The following is a 23,441-nucleotide window of genomic DNA, read 5'->3' as shown; positions in this document are numbered from 1 at the left end:
GTGGAAATAAAAATTAGCTATTGACCTGCCAGAGAGAAAAGAATAAAAAATTGTGATACCAAGTAGTGAGCTTTAAAATATTTTGAAAATATTTCTGCATATCAGCCCTCTTACTATTTTCTCCAATTTCAAGACCCCCTAGGGTGGGTATTCCACCAGATTCCTACCACCCCTCCCATCAGTGAAATAAGATTTACAATCAAGAGAAATTCTTACAACAGCACTTGAAACCAAGTCAGTTCTCTCTCTCTCATGGAAAGATTTCCCATTCAACAAGTGTCGTGTGCCAGCAACAGCTGCAGTGGACTTTAGCTGCCTAGAATTAGACAAAACTCAAAGTGATTCAAAAATATATATATATATAAACTTTGAAAATACAAAACTGTAGACAGGCCTTAGCCATCCATAACTTCTAATGCTCCTTGAAGCTGCCTTTTTACATTGGCTCTGTGTATAAAGATGGGACAGGAACTTTAAAGTCTACTTTAACTTTAAAGTTTACTTTAAGCTCCATCACAGGCCTCTTTCTCACTGTGTGAGTCAGATTTTGATTCTTTCTTTCCTTTACTTGTGTGAATTAATCTCGAACAAAAAGGTTGAAAAGAATGAGAAACTTCCTTTTCATTCTAGTAAATTTACCAAAATTCATTTCTACCCTACCAAAAGCGGCTGAGATTCCCTGAAACCACTGAAGGAGTTTTCCCTTTCCTTGACACGGTGCTGCTCTTGGGAGCTGCAGAAGGAAATGGAACTCCTTACAAACTGCAAACCTCTTTCCTCATTATCACAGACCTGGCTCACAGAAATGAGCTATGACATGAGCTAACCTTACCTGAAGTACTGCAAGTTTTCCTCATCAGTGAAGTTCTCCAAGTGTTTCATGTATTTCACGATCAAGGCCGTGCCTGTAGGGAGATGAATAAGCAGAAATACAGTGGAACAGCACCCACAGGTCTAAATTAAAATTTAAATTAATTTTAATTAAGTCTGGATAGAAAATGCATGTTATTTTTTTTAGCACTAGAAGGATGAGCAGGTGAATAGGAAACAACTCTTCCTTTTCAGATGTAAAAAAGTCCCCCAAGACACATTATCAAACCAGCTAATGGGAGATCCAAACAAACGGAGTCTGGTGGTCTTTAACAACACAGATCTTTACCTGGGGTGGTCCATCTGGTCTGAGTGCTAGTGTTGAGCTAGCAGGCTTCCTAATGTAGTATGCCTGTTCTCTGTGACAGATAACACCAACTTTTAAAGAAAATTCATTATTAATTATAAGTCCTTTTGAAGCCCAAACCCTGATATCAAAGACACACTTTCCTCCTATTTTTGTTTTGAAAGTATAATTATATATGATATTGATCAATCCCAGTCTCTCAGTAACTGACATTTAATTTCTTTTGTGTCTTTTGCAAAAGCATCAATAGAGCATCTGGCTCTGAGAAATGTACCTCTTCAGATGGAGACTCTTCTGCAGTTTTGAGCTCTATGAGGTATTTTAGACAGCTTGATTTTTAATAAGCACATTTGATGTGGATGAATGAAAGAGCTGTAAAGAAAGACACTTTAGAATGCATGGGAGAATCATATTTTCATTAATTTGGTAAGTTATTTGAAGGAAGAGAAGATATTCTGTGACTTTTATATTTTAATTAAAATAAGGAGAGACCAAGGTCCATCCTCCCTCTTGAGTCTTCTGTCAACTCCCAAGTTTCACGAGACCAGTGAAATTAACCCTTTCCCAGAGAGTGTTGTACTGTAATGTCTTGAGGGTGTCTGAATTCAACCTTTCTGAGCTCCTGAAGTTATTGCCAGGGACAATAACTCACAATCTGTTGAACTGCAGAGCTTGTGTCTCACATAAGAGCTCTTCTCTAAGTGTGCCTGAAGTGAAGGTGTTTAGAAAGTGCTCCAAGTAGAGGGGTATAAATGCTCACCAAACTCAAGTGCCTTAGCAGTACCCAAACATTCAGGATTGCTGCCTGTCTGACACCACACAGATGTGCTGTGCAGCATCAGTGTGACTACCAGGCAGAAATGAACACTATGAAAAATGTCTGACACAGGGCATGGAATTAAATTCTGAAGGCCCAGATTTATTCACAGAAGGAAAACATCCATTAAAGAATGCCAGCTTACAAGGACACTATCTCTGCCTGAGAATAACTGAGCTAAAGTTTGTCCAAGGCAGGAAATGTATCCTCCTGTATCAAAAATGTCATCTATGGAATATCATATCTCAGGTGAATATTATTCAAAACAGTGCATTGCATACATTACTGAATTTGGACAGATCTCATTTTTCACTTTTTTTACTTTTCATCATAAATGGAGAAAATGACAAGTTTGTGTATGGCATTATCACACCTGAGGCAGGCAGTGATCTCACTGTCACAGGTCACCACCCAAAGGCAACAGGGACACCATTCTTCACTGGTGTAACCCAACTTGTGTCCTGCAGTGAATTCACACTCACTTTCTCCGCTATATATTCACTTTATGGAAGTAAATCAGAAAGTTTCATCGCCTCCATGACAGGGAGCTTCAGGTCACCACTTTTTCTAAAAGCTGCTAAGTTGAAGAGATGCAGTTTGATCCCATTTTATCTCTGCTTATGTCAGTGAAGAGTATTTCAGCTGATAAATCAGCTTCAAACAGAGTGAGACCTCTAATGTTATTTCCCAGTAGAGTGTTTCATACAATCACTTAAACATGTTTTTCCATTTGATTCATTAGCTATTAAATGTACCTGAATAAATGCACAAATTTTCTCCAAAGCTAGAATCATACTCATTAAAAATCTGCAGTTTTCCATAAAAAAAGTTAGCAGGGATAGGTGAATTTGCAAGCTCTTACAATAATGCTTTGCACAGAACTGGTGGCTGATAGCTGCTGCACTGGGGAGTATTTTTAGCCAAAAGTTGACACCAGTGCTTTCTGTTTCATAGGTTCTAGCAAAAACAAGATTATATTATCAAGGAGAGGAAGGGTGTGTTTAATTCAATATAGGAGATTTTATGTCCTTATTTACAGAAAGCCACTGTAAAGTAGACAAAACCAAATTCAAAAGGGATCAAGCAAATTCTAGAAATAGAGGTTATTTTGCAGTATAAGTGCATGATTTTAAAGTTGAATGTAAAACTCTGAGTCTCTTAGTAGTTGCAGATGCAATACTAAAGCAATAAAAAAATTGTTTCCAAGTCCAGGGCTAAATGTAATTTTGATATATAAATCTCACTCTTGATGAAATTGCATGTTTTAATTGTTGTTACGCTTGCTCTGGATGAGCAGTGGGAAACTGATGCTGAGTTTTGTCTTCATATGACAGCAATTAAAAGAGAATGGTTTTGGTGACCTAACAACAATTACTCCCCTGAGTCAATACTACATTTGTTAATGCTGATTGGGGGGGGAAAAAAAAGTATTTTAATATAATAAACAGTATTTCTGATGTTCTTTCTCTTCATTACTAGAAGATACAATGGCGAGAGAGACAATTACTTGTAATGTAATTACTTGTAAACTCTGTTTTTGCAGTGTCCTTAACAGAGCATCTGATAACACACAATTTAGTGGATATGAAGTTAAGTCAGCTGAGTGGTACTTGGGTAAAAAGAGCCTCTTGAAAAGCCATAGTACATTATAAAAGCAGTAGAGTCAAGGGACACCTAACCAGAAGCAAAGCTGTAACAAGTGGTTTTAAATTTCCAGCTGCCACAAACAGCTCTCGTCATCTACAGGCCTTCCTTAGGAGTTTAGGCACAAGAACAGAAGTTAAAATGCACAGGAGCTGAGGTTCACCTACAGTGTGACATCAGACTCTTTCCAGGAGTCACCCAACATACCTCATTAGCTCTAAAAAAATTAAAAAACCAAGAGAGTTGTCATGCCACAAGACCAATGTCCTTCACAGGCACTGACACATCAAAACCACTGTTGGAGCCAAAATAAAATTGGCTGTGCATAGCTGAAATCCTTCACACGAAGTGATCTGGAGATGTCTGTCACTGGGAAAATTGTCTTTCAGGAAGCTTTTGGTGTGTGAATTCATGTGCTTACAGAATCTTCATGGTTTTCAATATGGTTTAATTTAACTCTCCAGAAAAGCAAAGAGAGATCTGTGTGAACTTTTGGCTCATTCTTCAGTTATTGGGATTTTTTTTGATCTTTGTGCAAAGTGGTAGCTCTGGGATTTTATGCCATTGATGCTGATGTAGGATCTTAAATTACTTGGGTTCAAACTGTGGCTACTCACATTTTCTGTGTGATTCTAGGCAAGCATTTTAATTCTGTATCTCAGCTAATAGTCATATTGCTGGCTCACTGTCTTCTGAGGGATTTTCAAGCAGAATCAGATCTTCAGCTGGTCTTCTTTAAAGCAGTTTCACTGCAGTAAGAACAGCCTTCATCACTTGAGGATATGGTTCTGTGTTATTAACCCTGTGCTGGGACAATGATTAAAATTCCTTGCTTTGAAGTGCCAGTAAGATCTCAGCCAACAGCACAGAAACGCATCTAAAATGATTCTAAGTGCATCCACCTAGAATTCTGCTTTTAAAAAATTCTGCTTTCTGAAACAGCTTTCCTCAATGGAAGTGCTGGCATTTTTCTGATAGCTCTGGTGACGTGGATAATGGAGCTATTTTCTGCTCTCTCTCATCCCCTCAGTATTCTAGTTATACAAGAGTTAATTTGCGTGGAAATGAGAGAACTGATAGTCTAGCCAGCTCATTAGGTGCAATTAAAAGAAAACCATCCCTCAGGGACAATGAAAACCCCTATCAGAGAAATAACTGTGTTAGAGGGCTGTCTTCCCTTAAGCACAATAATATTGTAGTGGTATGTATTTTTCATGCACTTCTTATGGCTCTACATGAAATAACACTCACCTTCTTGAAAGGGTAGTTTGAAGTTGGCCCTCTGTCTTCTCTTTTGAGTATAGCTGCCACAGACTAGAAAACTTCATTTAGAAAGTTGGTTTTCCAATGTCACTTATGTAGTTTGGTAATTCAAGATTTTATTAAACTTTTCTTTTTAATGAAAATTTCTGTTACAGAAAACAGGACATTAAAAAGTGTAGTATAATAGCTGGGTGAAGTTAATGTCTGTGTATACTTACTGAAAGATAAAATTTTGCAGTATAGATTGCATTACAAAATATCCAATATAATCATTGTTGAAATCATTCATCTGAAATGATTCTTCAAAACAAAATTATGGAAGCTATGCTAAGATCAATTATATTGAGAATTTCTTTTCTTCCGGCTCAGGAATATTTTGGATCAGTGAATGTTTCTGGATATGCAGATCAATCTGCTGAAACTCTGATGTGTGCCACAAGTGGCTACTTATTTCTCCATTTTCTCAGATATTTAAGAAGACAGCACTCATGTGTTTACACCATTACATTCAATATTGGCTTGTTTGTTATGCTGTGCTATCAAATGTTGATATTCTACCAGTTTCTATCGAACTTCTCTTCAGGGAGACCCTGTAGAATTTAGCAGATCTCAGCATTTCTAATGAGCATTTCTAAAGTTCATCTTAAATGTTTCATTTGTTTTCTTTCACATTACTGCCTCAAAATTGTCTTTTTGTACCTTTGTCAGTGATGTCCAGAAATTTTTGGAAAAAGCCCCAACTTTTTCTTTTGTCTCTGCTTTAAAATCATAAAAGATAATACTATTCTTTTATGATTAAAGATAATAATAAAGAGTATTATTCTAATTTCAAATTCTCCCCTCTTTCATGTAGTAAGGCAGTAGTTCACAGAAAAAATGGTAGGTAACTTTGAAGAACTGAAAATAATTGCTGTGATACATTAAATGCTTCAGTATAATTACAATCTGAAAGCTACAAGCAAACCTAATTGATCAGTTTCTTCTTTTCAATAAAAGACTGACACTTTCCAGAACATCAAGATGACTTAATTTGGTGTATAATAAAGAAAAACTTTTTTAAATGACAGATTTAATTTTTTCCTATTGATCAAGGTTGCAATTACTAGAGCAATTAACTTTTTGATCTCCATTAGGGTGCAAGTGAAATCTAAAAAAGCTAAAAATGACAGGGAGTTATTTTTTTGCAATAAAATGTATTAGCAGTAGTTGTCAGGAAGTTTAGCAGTGAATCATGTTCTGATAGAGAGACAGAAATCATTCTGTCCTTCCAAAATGCACGGTGCCAAGTACAGGAAATAGTATCTTGAGACATTATGTTACCATTTTGGATTTCTTCTATTAAAACTGCACCAATTGGTCTTCAGATTCTTAACTTTTTATTCAGGTAAATCAGTTAACAGAACTTTACACAGCTGATGTATGGTCACACTTAACCTTAGTTTGCATTCATCAGCATCACTGTGCAAAAGTTCTGTGATTTATATTATATAAGGCCAAATGTGCATTTTACACAGGTGCTACATAAGTTTACAAAAAAGTAGCTTTAAAGGAGCAGTGTAATGAAAACCAGAATGTTTTGCTCTGTGTGCTGTCCAAGGTAAAGTAAATTGAATATAATATTCTACTTTTGCTTGTGAGCATGAGGTTTAGATCCACTGGCTCTGATTATCACAGATTTCCTCCTTCCAATCCTAAATGAGGATTATCATGGAAATATTGAAACTAAAAAATGAGGAAAAGGAACTTTCTAACATAAAGACAAATTATGCCAATAATGCCCATTAGAATCATTATCTTAAGTAGCTCTAAATCAGTCATTTTCAGAATGAGGAAGAAATGTCAGCAGAGTGCCTCATTCTGCTATTTATATTGTAATTATGGATTAAGAATAACAATGTTACCCACCTTTCCTCATGCCATGATGCCCATCAGGACTGTCCATTATTGCTAACCTATGTTTTAGAACAATAAATACCAAGCTAATGGCAGCTGGGGGGGAAAGAAAATTAACTATACAAATTATTTTTTGAAGGCATAGGGACAAAAAGACCCAAGCATGATAAAAAATTATATGGATTTTTATGACCTAATGAATGACTCTATTGCATCCCAGCACCCAGGGGAATTTTCTGGTCAGAATCCTTGAAAAATAAAAATGTCTGTCTGATTATCACAAATAACTTATTTGGAACTTATCATATAATGGTGGCAATTTCTCTGATACCTTGATCACTTTTTTTATACCTTATCTATGATCTCAGATGAAACTCATGGTGAAGACTAATAAAATTTAGCATTTTGTTGAGAAGGTTATTTAAAAGTTTGAGATAGAAAATGAGGACTACAATATCCTAATACAAGTACAGAATGTGTCGAGAAAGTCAAAATAGCTGTTGAGACTGGAATGTGATATTTAATACTGTGCCAGTGAACTGATTTGGTTTTTAAAGTGTTTCTTTATATTCAGTCTTTTTATTTGTAACTAAATTCAGTTCACATCACAGATACAAACCAAATAAATCAGTCAGGAGCCAAACAGATGACTGAGACAAATGAGAGTGAAAACTGAAATTAATTTAATTTTTTTTTTTCTCTAAAAAATTGTTACATTACTAAAGTGTAACTGGAAGTTTTATAGCTTTGAGAACTCAGGCTACACCACACTAAGAGCCTTTGTAATCTTAAATAAATGAGAAGGAGACAGAGGAGAAAAAGATGGGTAAAGAGCAGTAGAAAATTGAAAGCAATTTAGCTACAATAATTCAATAAATTAGTGGCAAAATGGGAGATACATATCTTACAATCACTAATGAGCCATTCATTAAACCAAACTGGATTCCAGTTTTTATTTTTAAGTGAAACTCAGCCCTGAGCTGTTTGTTGCTGTAAAACCTGTGCCTGTGTTCATTTCCGGCATTATTTTGGTTGAGCTGCCCCAGCTTTATCTGTAAATAGTTTCTGAAATAAATGCCATTCTTCACAAATAGAGATACTGAAAGAAATGAAAATGCACATTCCTTGAGCTGATGGTGCTGGTAGACAAAGGAATGGGAGGGGAGAAATATATAATGTATCAGGTCTTTGAATTTAAAAGACTTCCCAATTAAATCTTTCTGGAAATACTTAAATCTTTCTGGAAACAGACCCATATATGAAAGAGATCAGTTATAATCTAAATTCTAAGGAATGGTTTCTATACACAAAAATAAATACTTTTCTTTAGCACGCTAAAGAGTGAAATTCCTTGGTATCTACTGATTAGCTACTTTGCCTTCTATGTAGCTGATTCTGTACTGCTCAGCTTTGCATATTTTAGTGAGGTAACAATGAGAAACAAACAGTACAATATTAGCAGTAAGAACATTTTGTATTTCTCTATTATTCTGTGTATTTTCTTTCTGTGGCATTTTGTGTTTGGACTTAAACTGCAACAAGGGCATTATCAGAACTACCATTATTAAAATGTTTTCAAGTCTTCAGCTCTCAAGAGATGAATGAACCAGTTTCAGGAAAATTCATATGGAAAGTAGTGCTGAAGGCTCAACATATGTCTTTGACAAAGGGTGTTTTGATTTGGTACAGTGTGTGTTACCTCCCCTTAGAGAAATGTATTGCTCTCACATAATGAGAGCTCCTTGGGAGCACAGGTTTAGTAATTGAGCCATAAAAGATTAGAACATGAAAAAAACCCCAAACCCTGCTACATTTTGTTTTCTTTGTGACTTCCAAGTGACTGCCTCGGTAGCAACTGCTTTTTCCTTTCCTAATCTGAAATGGTTTCTCAAAGATAAATCATACTAATCACCACATAACCGTTTCCCTGCTTCAAAACCAGCCACGATGCTTTGATCACATCCATGCAGGTTTTTGCATAAAAATGAATATTTTTGCATAACAATATGAAATCTTTGGTGACCTGGAGAGGCTGGAGCCACAGGTGAGGCAGAGCTGAGCCTTTTTGGTCTGTTGCCAAAAAAAGCCTGGCATTTGCCATTCTGGGGAATCATCTTGTACTGGATATTTGCAGTCACAGGGTAAATGGTGGGCTATAAATGAATGATTTTTCCAGGCAGTTTCAATATAATAAAGGTAAAATACTGAGTGGCTTGAGGGAGGAGCTGTTGGTGCACTATCAGAGTTTTTGACTATGTTGTTTTCGTCAAGATACTAAAAATTGTTGTCCTATAGATGCTCATTAAATGCTTATAGATACTCCAGAAGAATTCATTTGGGATTGAATTTCACAAAAATGTGGATACTTGAGAAGAAACTCTTTTAAAAGGAAAAAAGGTTGTCTGCTTTGTTCTATTCTCATCTGATAGTACGAGCCATGTCTTGTTAAAATAGGCTCTGAGTGGAAACAAGTATTTGGTAAAGTCTTTTTTCTTCACATTGATCTAAAAAAAGTTCTATAATTTTTCTTCTAACTGGCTATTTCTTCTCTGTATGAAGTAGAGGATCACTTTTTTACTTTTGAGTCTGTTCACAGGAAGTGAATCTGCTTTTGCCACCTATCCCATCAGAAAAAAATTCTGAAGTTGTTTTCTTCTAATTTTGGATAGCAAATTAAGAAACAAGTAACTACATGTTCCTTATAATTACAATAAATGTTATTTTTGTACCAGGGTTTCCCTGTGTAGGACAGAATTCTACTGTTTGTTTCTTGCCCTTAATTTGGTTAGATTCTTCGTCTTATTATCAAAACAGTTCAACTGTAAGCAAAGAATCCCAGAAATTGCAAGTTCTGTTGAAGAGAACTTTCTGTGCTTTAACACAAGTAATAACAAGCAATGCTTGACCTGTTTGTACATAGCACAAGCTGGGAAAACAAAGTGGCAGCAAGAACCAAAAATTATTGTCCTTTTTCCTGTTATTTTTATTAATGCTTTGATCTCTACATAGGGAGATGTTCTGTTACTGCTGTATTGAAGGCAAATTATTTAAAAAAGTAAAACTCTCTGGTTTGGGTCAGTGTTTTTCTTTTCTTTTAGTTTTTTATTAGTTTTCTTTTAGTTTTAGTTTATTAATTGCCAGCAAAGATGGTGGTGGCAGGTGGTCATGGCAATGGAAACCACTACAATATCTAATATTCCTCTGTCCCTGTGCCAGGATCAACAGTTGCTGGTAATATCAAGCCCATAAAAATATTTGCTCTGGGAAGAGCTTAGCAGTGAGAAAATATTAAGGTGAACTTTAAGCAGTGAAGAAGCTACTGAAAACACTAAAATTAGCCTTAGTAGAACTGGAGACATTTTATGACTTAATCTGTTTGTGCAGCTCATTTCCACAAAACTTTGTCTAATAACATACTTTATTTCTTTTCCCCCACCTCCAGTTTTAGTTCTATTATAGAACACAGATGCATGCTCTAATAAATAGACAAAATTGATGCATAAATATATTTCCTTTCTTATATAACCTGGCTTTCATGAAATGCTTCTTATCACTAAGTTGTTCTTTTTTTTACTCCACTCACTTTTTGTTCCATGTCACTGTGCTCACTTCTAGTCATATATAAACTGGGCAGAATTTAATACACAATAAAGTGTCTTGTGTTTATTAAATATATTTCAACCAATAAGCAATCAATTTAAATGTTCAAGATTAGGAGCAGCTGAACAAAGAGTCTTTATGCTACTCACTGGGCTAGGAGTAGGAAATGCCCTTGAGAATTTACAATATGATTTCATGGAAGATTAGGAAAAGTCTCTCTCTCTTAGGGTAGCCACGGTATCTGAATTCATCATATCCTCTATAAATTTAATGCAGATATAACAGTCTCTATGTTACTACTATCATCTTCCTTACTATTTCATTTAGTTACCCAAATAATACTGTACAAAATTACAATATCTTCATTGTGTCAAAAAGAAACCAAAATGCAGAAAGTGTCTGTCTTAACCTCCACGAAATAGTTACAATCTCACTTAATAAGTCTGTGATGTCATTCTGAGTACTACAATAATGATTTACTCACTGCATTATCTATCATCTTGAAAGTGAATATAATAATTCATTTGCTTGGCTTTTGTTTGAAGTTTTCAAACTCTTTTGTTTACAGTTTTCCATTACAACAAAAGAGGAACTTTCCATTGGTCATTAATTATGGTCATTGGAGGGGGCTTTAAAAGATCATTCTTATCTTCTACTTGTGGACAGTGAGGTGGCTACTGCTGTTTTCATGCAGCATAAATACAGGTTTACTTCAGTCTAAGCAGAATTCAGATTCACACCAGATAAACAATTTGCTAAAATTTGAGCTACTTGTTTGTCCTAGTTTCAAATTATTCACTTCAAATAGTTGTTTAGTAACTGATGATCACTTTAGAAAATGAATTTTTCATACAGTGTTTTTCCCCACCAAATAAACTCAAAGCCATATCAATTTGTAGTCATTATACTTCCCTTCTCTGCTACTATCAGAAAGTTACTTAAGCATTTCAAGTTGTACCAGCATTATGGTATTTTAAAAGTTATTCAAAAGATGTGCCCTAATAGATTGTCATTCAATCTTTGATTAAAACTCTACAGCAGATAATTTTTTCATGAGCTTACCAATGCACAACAAACTTTTAATGCAAATTTTCCTAAGCTCTGTTACCATCAGCTGCTCTTTGTTCCACATTATCTCAAAGGGTTTTGTATGGAACCAAGAAATATCTCCAAATCTGCAGTTACAGGGTCTCCCCTGGGGGTTGTTTCAGAAAAACCAGGGAAGAAAGGGAACAGGTCAGCTGGTGGGATGTGCCCTTAGGAAGTGGCCTCCTTCAATATGAGCATTACCTAATAAAGTCAAGGAAAATGGAAGGGTAAAAAAAAATCGAGCAATTAATGAAGCAATTGTGTATCTCAAGAATTCATGCTATCAAAAAAAACATTTCTGGGGAGATGACTTAGTGAATAATTCTGTAACAGCTGTAATTTCATCCTTCATATAGACAGTCTAATTATACAGGGGAGTAATAGCAATTAAAGGGTTATCAGTAGTTCCTATGAAATTAATTGGACAAAAATGAGAAGTACAATGAAAACAGGGTGGTTCTGCTCCATCATCTTCACAGACAGAGCAGTTCTATTCCTTAAAACTGCAAATCTAGCATCTTTTAGTATTGTTTTCATTTCTGGTTCAAAACATGATATGAAAATAGACAGTTCTATCTCTTCCCTCTTGTAGATTGTATTTATCACAAAATTAGATGATCTTGTTTTTATAGCACATGCCAAGTAATTTTATAATAACATAAACTCATCATTCTCCCAGTGAAATATGTGGATGGCACAAGAATTCTCTTCCAAGAGATTATATCCTCAGAGTAAAAGCAGCAATATTCAACATGCTGAGAAGGGATATGAAAAAGATCATCTGTATTTATTATTCTTTGTGTGAAATTAAAACTAGCAAACACAGCAAAAGCAGCCAGCTTAGTGAGAGCATCACGTAATTAGGAAATACTTGGTGAATGAATAAAGATACAAACATATTTATTTTCCATTATACACTGATCAAACTGTTCTGATGGTGAGCTCTGCACATATAGAAGAGAATAAATACATGACAAATGTGTTTTATCCTCAGTCTTTTCCATGTGGCATCATTAGTGTTTATTAGTAAATAACCCTTACATTTTAGTACCTCTCTGGGTCCCATTGTGGCATTCTTTTACCTTTATTTCCACAGTAGTGTTTCTACAAAGATATCAGCATTAAGGCACATTTCATTAGCATGAAGCTACCTAGATTTTTCAGATTCGGAATAATGTGTGGGCTGATTGAGTTTAGTGGCTTTTTTAACAATTTAGTTTGTGATATATCTTCTATCTAATGGAAACAAAATTACTGTTATGCTCCAGCTCAAAATGCCAGAGGCTGATAATCTTTTCTGGTTGTAATACCATTTAGGGATTCTTTAGATACCTCTCAAGATACCCAGCAGTTTCTAAGAAGCAGAATGTTAAGACAATGGAATCAAACTTGTAATTTGATTTGAAGAAAGGAGAGTGTTGGCAACTCCCTTGCTACTGCAGATATCATTATTAGTCTTCCCTGCATTTCTTTGTAGACGTTTAAAAAACACAGGAAAAATATCCTCAAATTGAACAGGAAGATTACACTGGGTGTAAACACAGGCTGGTAACATAATTTTCAGTAAACTGCTGGTCAGATTGCATATAGTTACATTATGCACTGGTTTCCATCAGGAAAACAGAGTGAGTACACATTGAGTAAGATTTTACACAGAAAATAAATTAATAAAGTTCTTAGGACTCCATATACAAAACCAATTTGGATTTTTTCTTTGTTCTGTTTATTCATATGTTCATACATTATTTAATACTGGGACTAACAAGAATTGATGAATCCAGTCATGCTTTTCAGAGCCTGAGTTATGGGAAGTGACACAACTGAGAGTTATACTTGTTTTATGTGGCCTACAGGCTTTATGAAGAATGCCATAATATATTTTACTCATATCTCTCTAATATGACTGCAAACAAATACTAGTTATGAATGTGGTCACTGTGAGGAGAATTTGAATGGAGTCTGTGCTTGAAGTATTATTGATTCCTGCTAGAGCTGAAAGTGAGTAGCAAGTATGGTAAATAAATCAGGAATCCATTATACCAGTTTCTGGCATTACTGCCAGAAACACTTGCTTGAATTTTTTTGATTTTTTTTGGACATGTGATTATTACCATCAAGATATTTTCTTATTGCTTATACAGTCTTTTCCACTCCTTCACCCTTGGGAGCAGCTGCAGAGTCCGCAGGGCAGGACTTCATCTTCTGACCAGGAACAAGGCAGAGAACAGAGGTCCATGGCTCTGAGCATATTTTCTAGGTCTGGGGAAGTAGTGATACCAGAAGGAAAAACAGGAATTAATTTCTTTCATCCTTCCAGAGTCTTTCTTCTGTTCTGCTCATTAAACCAGCCAAAACCATGGCACAAAAGGAGGCATCTCTCACTCTGTCTGATAAAGCTGTCTACACTGCTCTGTCCTTCAAAGGGCTCCTCAGGTCCTCATTACTGACCTCCTTTCTACTTTTTTGCTCTGTTTTCTTAAAAATTTTCTCTCAGTCTCCATCCCATATTTGTTCTTGTGCTGTAAGGATACAAAATAATAAAAAGGTTTAAGCTGGGAGCTTAGGACTTGCTTTCTCAATTTTTTGGGAATTATTGCTTTTCTAAGTGTAATTCAAAACTCTTGTTCCCAGGTGGCCTTGAAAAGTCTGTGAAGATTGTTTTCTTTCCATGATGCAATGCTAGTTTTTTCTTACCTGTCTCAAACCATGAGTATAGCCCTTGACTCAGCTCTAGTGAATTTTACTTAGCACCCAGAACAACTGTCCACAGTGGTCAAGAAAGCTGTTTTGCCATTCTTACTGGGATCTGCATCCTTTCTCCTGCTTCATACACTTACCAGCTCAGACCTACTCCTCCACACACTAACCTTCAACTGCTTTCAGCTTTTCAGTAAAGATTTTCTTCAGCTTTTTGCTTCACATACTGCTCATCCTTCAAGGGCTCTCTGTTTCATGCTACTCCTTCACCCAAAGGATTCATTGGATTTCTCACCTGATTCTTCAGCCCTTTTTGCCCAGTGAATCAGCTGGCATACTCTATTACATGCCAGCTGTCACCCAAATGCTTTTGTGAATATCTCAGTGTTTCCTGCCCAAACACAGGAGTGTCACCTCAGTTCCTCCTGCTCAAACTATTCTGCTCATTGCAAAGTCTTCTGCTGAGGAAACCCAAACCCTTCAGATCTTCTCACTGACATACCTCAGTCCCTTACCCAAACTCTGCTTCTGGAGGTAAACCATGGCTTCCCTACAAAATCTTCTCAACAATCTGAAAATATTTGTATTTGTGAATACGGAAACAAAGCCTTTCTTCAAGACAAGGCACCTGCAAGGGTTATTTTTTTTGAGGTCTGGACAAAAGGACGTAGGGCTCAAACAGAGGAGGAAGTGAGCAAGGCAATTGTTTCCTTCATGTCATATCAAATATTTTGGGGATCATCCTGCAGAGGCAAGAGAAATAATCAAGCCCAGGGACACTGTTAAAAATGGAGGAAGCAAGAAGTGCTAAAGGGATTTTAAACATTTAGCTCAAGAACCGGATGAGATTAGTTCTATTGAATCGTATTTAACTACCTCTGGAATAATCCTCCACCAGTCTGCTTCTAATCAGGGCTGGCCTGCACCAGAATGTGTTTGAACACTACGAACAAGCAGAGCACATTGTGAGAATTCCACCTACGTCACAAACTGACTGCAACAATGACCATAATAAGATGTTATTAGAGCCCCAAGAAATGTATGAAATGCATTTCAGAGCACTTGTATCATTAACACCAGCTGTATATCAGACAGTGGAGGGCTGTACTAAGTGGTGCTACCTGAGCCATGTTTTCCAGGAGTGCTGTGGCAAGGGCAGGGTTTTGCTAACTGGGGTGTTGATATCTTGTCAGGTGAGCTAATGATGGCTGAGGTGAAAGCAGTAACATCAGGATAAGTCACACTGAGCCACATCGAGTGCAAGGTGATTGTAATTGTAGCCTTTGTTCTCTTATTCTGTGTAAAACCTCTTTTCCACATGTTTCAAAACTCTTTTATGCTGCTATTTGAAACCTTGATTCTTTGAGAAGTAACCCTTAATCCCTTGAGAAGGAGGCCTCTGTCTTGCTTCTTTATTTTTTTTTCTATTTTTCCTTCTTCCCTAATGAAGGCAGTGCTGGAGTCGGGGCTGCTCTGCCCCCCGAGCTAATTGCTGTAATTAATTGCAGTGAGAGGTGTGTGAGGCAGGAGGGGCCAGGGCACCCCCTCACCCGGTTCTACAGCCGGCTCCAAACAGGGGTTCTGAGGGAGCTGCTGCTCTTAACACCCAATGAAAAACACCAGTTTGTGTTCTCTATGTGTGTTTGGTTAGTTTTTCTTAGTTTAAGTTAAGAATGAGGGTGGCTCAAAGTCCAGCATTCTCCCTTCCAGGTGATTGTCCTGTGGAAGCAGCAGGGCCAAGGAGTGATTTACCAATATCACCATCAACTTTTTACTAAGCTTGTGGAAAAACTAATAATTTACTTGCACATTTGAGTCTGTCTTTATTTGTTGTCTTTGCCCCCTGTTCCTCCTTTCTAACACGTGCTGGAGGAGCTGCTGGAGCAGCCACAGCTGATGGGAAAAGCCCATGGAAACAGCAGGAACTGGATGTGCTGTGCTGTTTCCAGGGCAGGGTTGCATGCAATGAGGATTTCTGCAATATTGCAAATTCTGGGTGCAACTTGCACTGCCCTTTTTTCACCGTGACAGACTTTGCTGTGTTCAGTGGCTCAGCTGCTGAGGATAGTAACTAATCAAATTCTTGAATAATTTGGAGTTGTAGCATCTGCTGCATCCTGATAGGAGAGAAAGCGGAACCGTGTGTGGTTGGGAATAAGTTATTAATGAAGTGATTACAGAAACAATGTTTTTATTCTGCTTTGTACCTCATGAAAGCTGTTAGCTTCTCTGAGGCAGGAGGAGGAGGAAAGAGATGTTTTCATTAGTAGCTGCCAGCATCCCAAAGCGCTCATTGGGTATTGCAAAGCAGAACAGTACCACTTGCAGCAGAGATAAGGGATGGTAGAAGCCACACAAGTCTGCTCTGTGCTTCTCTAGATACCATCACTGTGTGTTATGACTAAATTAGGGTAGAAGCATCTGTTTGCAATGTATGTAAACTGCTAAGTTAGCTCCTCGAAGGTAAGGAAAAAATGCTTCTGTTTTGAGTATGAGAACAGCTTTTTGTCTTGGTGTTGATATAATAAAGAAAAAACCCAATTATCTACATGAATATTTGAAAAATTTAACAGCTTTAAGTAGGCTTTGGGGAGCATATCTAGTAAATAAAGTAACTTTTGTGTTCATAAACACAGTGCTACAACAGTCTGACCTCAGCCTGGGTTAATGGGAAATGATAGCATGAATGAAAATTTCAATTACACCATCAGATGCAATATAAGTGGCAGTTTTATTCCCTACCTAGCCCTGAAAGACTAAATGTGAATGCTGAGTGTGTTTAGCAGAACTGTGCATTGCAGGCAGTTAATCATTAGCATAGAGTGAAGCATTTATAATTTTCCAAGAGTGGAAGGAAAACTATTCATAGAATATTGATGAGACAATGTGTTTAAGGCTCAGGATTCTCTCTCCTGTGCAGTTTCCAAGGCAGTCCATGAAGCTCCCATGCCCTCCAGTCTGACCTGAGAAAGTCACTGCTGCTTAAACTTTCTCTTGTTTTTTTTTTGTGGTTACTGAAGATCAAATAATGAGATAATGACAGTTTATCATAGCAGAGTTCTCAAGAATTGTGCTGGACAAAGTTAAGTGTTGCATAGTGGTTGTTCCTTTGTCTTTACCTATTTTTCCTCCACTATGAAAATACACACAAATTGATAAACATGGACTTAATCCCTTCTGACCCACCTTGAGGCCTGAATAGATGAACTCATCCCTTCTTTTGCTCTCCCTTGATGGACTCTTACTCAGGATACTAGAGCTTTGCAGAATTAGGTACCAAAGTTGGCCAGATTGACTAAAACAATGATTTATAGAATACAAAAAAAAAAAAAAAGTACAGTTTTTCAGTAGCTGTTACCTGCCTACATTTTTTTTCTTGCTTAGATTTGGCATTCTTTTTGTGACAATAACTTTTTCAAGGCTGTTCAGAGAAAGGTCATGTGAACATTGGAAAGAGTTATTTGTTCACCAGCAGTATGAGCAGTAACATTATTCAGGGGAAATAGGTATGTTACAGTTGAAGAGCAGAATTTTATGTGTATTTTAAGATATTGCCATGATAATTAATACAATTATTTCAATTTTAGCCTTTCTTTTACTTCTGTGCAGTGCTGCCTTACCATTAACAGGCATGACTGTGGCCTGTAAGCTTGCTTCAGAAGAGAGTTCAAATTTCAATCTGTGATTATCACATTGGATAAGAGTAAAATTTGGCTGGGTTGGAACTTAATGAATAAATCCCCTTTTTAAATTTGACAAAATTGTTCTGTAGTGAAAAGTGGAATGGTTTAAGAGGATTTGTTGTCAAGCAGCCTCTCCTAAAAATGTAGCCTGTTCTTGCAGTCAGTTTGGTGTTCCCCTACCTGAGTAATGAAAGTTCAAAGCCCATGCCTTAAATAACATCAAGAGCTAGTGTGAACATGGGAAAAAATGGCAAAACATTTATATCTCTTAATTAATATATTTTTTTTTAATAAATACAAGGTGGTTGTGTCATGTTTAGAGAGTTTTTTGTACCAGCTGATAGAGATTCCGTGACTGAGCAGCTGATGTCTATAAACAGCCTATGTGTAGGTAGGGAAGCAGGAGGGCTGATGGGGGGAGTAGGATTTATATTCTTACTGCTGATTGTAGTCATGTAGTGACTCTGGAGTATGGGGGTGTGCAGAACAGGTAGATGAGAGTTCCATGATATTTCTGAAAGCAGTAAGGGGAAAAAACTCCAAAAACCACTGGGGTACTTACTACACAAGAGGGGAAAAGGTGAGAAAGGCATATTTGCTGGTCATTTTCAGCTGCAATTATATTTAAAACACAGGTGTTTTGAAAGATTTTTGTAGTGGTTGATGAGGGCTTGCAAATTGGAGAATTAACTAAAGGTAAATGGAGAATTTAGATGTGCTGTGAAATAAGGGTAAAAAAGTGATGCTGCTGGAGCTGAACAAGCAGCAACTTGCTGTCACCAAAAGGGGAGAGAGTCCCTTTTCCTTCCTGCCCTCCCACATCCACTGGCTAAGTGATCCCTCCCTTTTGTCTGAACAAGATTTGATTATCTTTAGCATCAGGGAGTTGAGTGAGGAGGACAGCAGGGTGCATGTGATAGCTGGAAACAACAGGAAAAAGCAGGGTGTAGGAGGCTGGGACATGCAGGATGATGCCCACCTTTTGGAGGCAGGGAGTTTTTAGACTGTGAAATGACATTTGAGCTGTGAAATGCAGCACCCCCTCAAGAAAATATGTATTGCATTGTTAGGAGGAGGAAAAGGCAGGTTGTTCCCCAAGGCAAGAGAAAGCAGGCACAGCAAGGCAGGCAGGGAAAGTGACAGTCCCACAGGATGAGGAGAGAACAGAAGGAATAACTTCCCTCAATTTCTGCCACTAGAAAGCAGGTTCAGAGGACATTGAAAAAGAAAGTAGTGAATGAAATATCCTGTCTGAGCTGTCTGCAGCGAGAATTTGACAAATGAGATCACTGGTTCTTTTATAAAATGAGAACCAGCAAGAGTTTAGATAAAGTTTCAACTTCAGTGGTGATGGCTCAAATCTGGTTGCAGTTACTGTCTTGTTTCCCCTCAGCTTCTCAGGTTAATGCTTACATATGTTCCAGATGTTTTCTTTTTCTACCCTAAATGTATCTGGAAGTGCAAAATGTAGTCTCCTGTCAGAGACAGGGTACACAGAACGGACCAGATGAGAAGTTTTGGTGTTTCACTTTTTAGGGTGGATTTAGAATGTGGCTGCCAGCTCAGAGTTGGCTTATTGCTAAACTGATAAAACACATTATTGAGCCAAGTTTCCAGCCTGGTATGGGATGGCTTGGTTGGAAGAGAAAGATCACCCAGGGGCCACTCCCCTGCCAGGAGGATCTTTTACCCTGTGTGACCACACCACCCACCAGGTCACTGCGATTAGTTTTCTAAACCTTCAAGTGGAGCAACCTTGAAATATGCCTATTGTAAAATGAACTTGTCAAGTTCAGCTGCAACTCTGAGTCAGTAGGGTTTTAAATTTATTTTTTTTTAATAATTTTGTCTCAGATTTTCTGATTCTAGAGACAATATTGAGCTGCAATCCCAATACAAATGCATCATCACAAATGCCTGCACTTGGATGTGTTGCTGTCTGCCTATGGAATGATTGCTCTGTGTAGTAGCATTCAGCAGCACTATCCTTGTACTACTTAAGTTTTGAAGTCCTTTCCCTAACAACTCAAATTAATCAAAATGTTGCCAAATAACCCTCCCTTATCTAATCTAATGACTTGTTCATGTTAGCTTAAATACTTCCTGTCTAATCAAACTATTTAATAGAGATATAATTTAAGTATAATTTTAAACATTAACCACAATGTCTGATTTATGCTATCTACCTTTTGTGAGGGGAGATTAAAAGCTTTTCTTATTCCAAGGAGTTCCACTTTTTTGCAGCTCCTTCAAGCAACTTAACTCAGTTTTAGACTCACTTCTGTGTTTATAGAAATTTGCCAAAAATCAGAAAATAGATGGGACACATTGCTACTCTTGTTTTTCTCAAGAATTAGGTTTCTCTACTACTACCAATTTGTAACCCAGTTTTTCCTACTAAAATAGGTGACCCAAGTTCAGGAAGACATTAGGAAGCAGAACTGAAGACTAACCATGTCCTCTAATTCAAAATTAACTCTGAGGAGAGGTAGACAAATATAGGTCAGGATTTTCCAAAGAAAAATAACTAAGTTGTTCATCTTGTGCAGGCTCACAACATCTTTTCAGTGAAATGGCCTAGAAAAAAATTGATATTTGTTTGTATTTTCATTTCAAAACTAGGCCTGAAGATAATATCCTTGTGTTTCTAGAGTCTGCTTTAGCTGTGGAGCAGTAGCATGGTCTCTGTGGATTTCATATCCTATTTTCAACCTGTCTGTGTGTGCTGCGCTGCGTTACTACATCTTAGTCCTCTTATCAGAGGTTTAAACTGGGTTTAAACTTCCAAGTTAGCTACAAGGAAGCTGAAATGCCTGGAAGATGGTAGAGGGAAAAAGACATCATGGATTACTTCTTAATCAAAAGAACATGCTGAGTGAAAGAATGAGGTACAACTCATGGTGATGTACAACTCTACTTCCCATGCAAGATCTTTTTGTTTGTTTTTCAAAAGCAGCTTAAATTTGCAATTAAAGGAATGCAAGAATAAATAAATAAATATCAATTTTTTTCCATTCTTTTAGGAACTTAATGTACTGGTCTTTTTTTTTTTTCCTTCTTAATGTATCAGTCTTTTTTCTCTTGTTGAGTGAAAAATTGAGAGGTGAGTGTAGCTTTCTGTGTTTAGTGGGTTTTATAATGAACTGGGGGAAAATATTTCTGTGACTTGCAGTTTATGGTACAAGATGAAGGAGAGGCAGTTTGGTGTTCTGTATATTTTGTTCTCAGGGACTAATTAGTCTCTTAACCTGTTTTATGTCATTCAGTTGTTTTATGTTATGCGCACATACCTTTGTTCAAAAAATTTGTAAGCGTTTAATTATTTATACAAATTTTTGATGTCGCAATATTTTAATGTGCACTATTTTTATTTTAAAAATTATAGAAATATTAGATTTATTTTGTTACTCTAACTTATTTCCTCAAGTCTCATCTTTTACAAGGCTGAATAGAAATTTTTGAGTTTTAGCATTACAGCAAATGGTTCAAGCTATGGCTTTTACCATAAACTATGTTCATAATTGTTAGCACTTCAGTTTGTCTATAAAATTATGTATTTTTTGAAACCAGAAAGTATGGATTCATCTGGTGCTGATTATCATGTTACCACATGCTAATTATGCCTGGCAAAGACTTTGTTCTCTTCCATTATATGTTTGTGGAGAAGCCAGTTAGTTCTGCCTCATTTCAGCAAACTGGGCTGATGCCCAGACAACTATTAGTAACTTCATTGTCATTATTTATACTGAACTGCAAAATATACGATTATCAGGGTGAACTGTGTGACCTGAAAGGGAAATTCTTGGCAAAATGTGTTTGCTTCTTTTCCTTTGCACTTGTGCCACGTTCAGCTACGTTTTTCACAGGCCCTGTTGTTTTTATTGGGTATTTGCAGCAGTTATAAAAATAGCCTCACATTTTGCAACTACGGTCTTAAGGCATCGTGATCATATAAGGGAAATGTGTTCTGATAAGTACCTGAGGAAAACACTAATAGTGCACTCAAATCGTGATTCAGCTGTGTTTCCCTGAGGTAAATCTGCAAAACCAGGAGTAAAACCCATCTCAGTGGGCACCTGTGCTACAGTCACTCTGTGATTGCTGCTTCTTAAAGGAACTGTTGTATTTCAGCACCACCTATAGGTATTTAAAGGAAATCTATTTAGATCCATGACAGGATTCACAAATGGATTCTGTATTTATTGAGACTATTCGAGACAATTACATAGCTGCTCTTACAAATATTTTTTATCTTTAACCTTGGTTCAAAAATTTAGTAACATGCCATGTAATATATATGAAATATGGCATAACATTAAATTTGGTTTGCTGAAGAAATATTTATTATGAAACCACATGATCAGAGAGCATGACAGGAAGCTTCATGAGATGCAGCTTTCATTAATAGTGCAAATTTTTCAGGTTTTCCTCTTACTCTAAAGGACTGGAAGAAAAATAGAAGTTATTTTTTTTTAATATTGTCAAATTTTCACTGGATTCACAGGTGGGTTTTCTGTACTTTAGGAAATGTTTTTACTGATTAAAACCACAGAATATGTCTTCACCCTTAAACTTACTCAAACATGGCTGAAATTTATAAGTAGCTGGTACATTTTTTTATCCAGTGTCTCCTTTTCATGGAATGATTCACGTTTTTGAATTGGGCAAGAGTAGAAAATTGGTGGCCTTTTGAAAGAGACAAGATACAAGAACTTGGCTTGCCTGATTTTCCCAGAGAAAATATCTCAGAAGTCACAAATGCATGAGATCTCTGAATGCAAAGTGTCCTATTATGCCAGTGCCCACTAAATTTTATTTTAGTATTTTGTGCAGGACCTTAAATCTACACATCACTTAAACAAGGGGCTTTTGTTATGTTTGGTTTTTTGTGTGGTGGATTTTTTGTTTTGTTTTGTTGGGGGTGTTTGGGTTTGGTTTTTAAATTGGAAGCCAGAATATCTTGGATAAGCCATACAAAATATGTGCCCAAGCATGAAGCCTTAAAATACGTTGCTAGGCCTAAGGTAAAAACTGCTCAACAGGAATAAATGTTGCATTGTCCTGGAAGGGAGAATACTGATTGGAAGGAAAAGTGACAACATTTTACTCTTTGCTTCAGTGAATCTTTAGAAATTATTCTGTGCTGCAGTTTTAATATTGCTATAAAAATTGAATATCAGAGTACATGCCATTGACCAGGACAGCCATACAGACTCTCTCTTCAGAGCTGTTGACTTTGCTCTGGATTTACTCAAGAGAAAGAAATGTGTTAAGGGCTCTTCTTGGTTTTCCAGGCTAGGAATACTAGTGGATTTATGTTTGTCCAGTAATCACTGCTGCACTGACAGAGTTTAAAAACCACCCTAAATATGTGAGAGATGGAATGGATGGCAAATACAGCTCAGTAACATCTCCTGCACGGCGTTTGGAAATCCTGTACTCAGAACAGGATTGAAGGCAGTTCTCTGTCTCTCTCGTTATTTATATTTACACAGAGAAAGCAGTGCCACATGGGGCCAGGTGGAAGAAACTGTCAATCACTTTTTTGGACAGGAGGCTGAAAAAGGGGGAGTTTCTC

The 23,441-nt window shown here is 36.8% G+C and overlaps 1 protein-coding gene and 1 long non-coding RNA gene across 5 annotated transcripts in view; one reads left to right on the top strand and one right to left on the bottom strand.

Moving 5' to 3' along the window:
* TFPI (tissue factor pathway inhibitor) overlaps nt 1-23,441 on the top strand; it is a 217,676-nt gene that overhangs the window by 126,391 nt on the left and 67,844 nt on the right. The window lies entirely within an intron of this gene.
* LOC111931780 (uncharacterized) lies at nt 13,595-15,112 on the bottom strand. 2 transcript variants are annotated; one of them, XR_002865726.2, is made up of 3 exons: nt 15,057-15,112; nt 13,866-14,002; nt 13,595-13,742 (listed from the first exon to the last, which is right to left on the bottom strand). It is a non-coding gene; the product is annotated as an uncharacterized LOC111931780 (long non-coding RNA). The 2 variants fall into 2 exon arrangements; XR_002865727.2 differs by having other exon boundaries at nt 13,655-13,742; nt 13,932-14,002; nt 15,057-15,105.

This window comes from Cyanistes caeruleus, chromosome 7 (genome assembly GCF_971803275.1).
Source record: "Cyanistes caeruleus chromosome 7, bCyaCae1.hap1.1, whole genome shotgun sequence".
Taxonomy (NCBI): domain Eukaryota; kingdom Metazoa; phylum Chordata; class Aves; order Passeriformes; family Paridae; genus Cyanistes; species Cyanistes caeruleus.
Note: the sequence above shows the minus strand (reverse complement) of the source record. Positions and strands in the feature narration are given on the sequence as shown.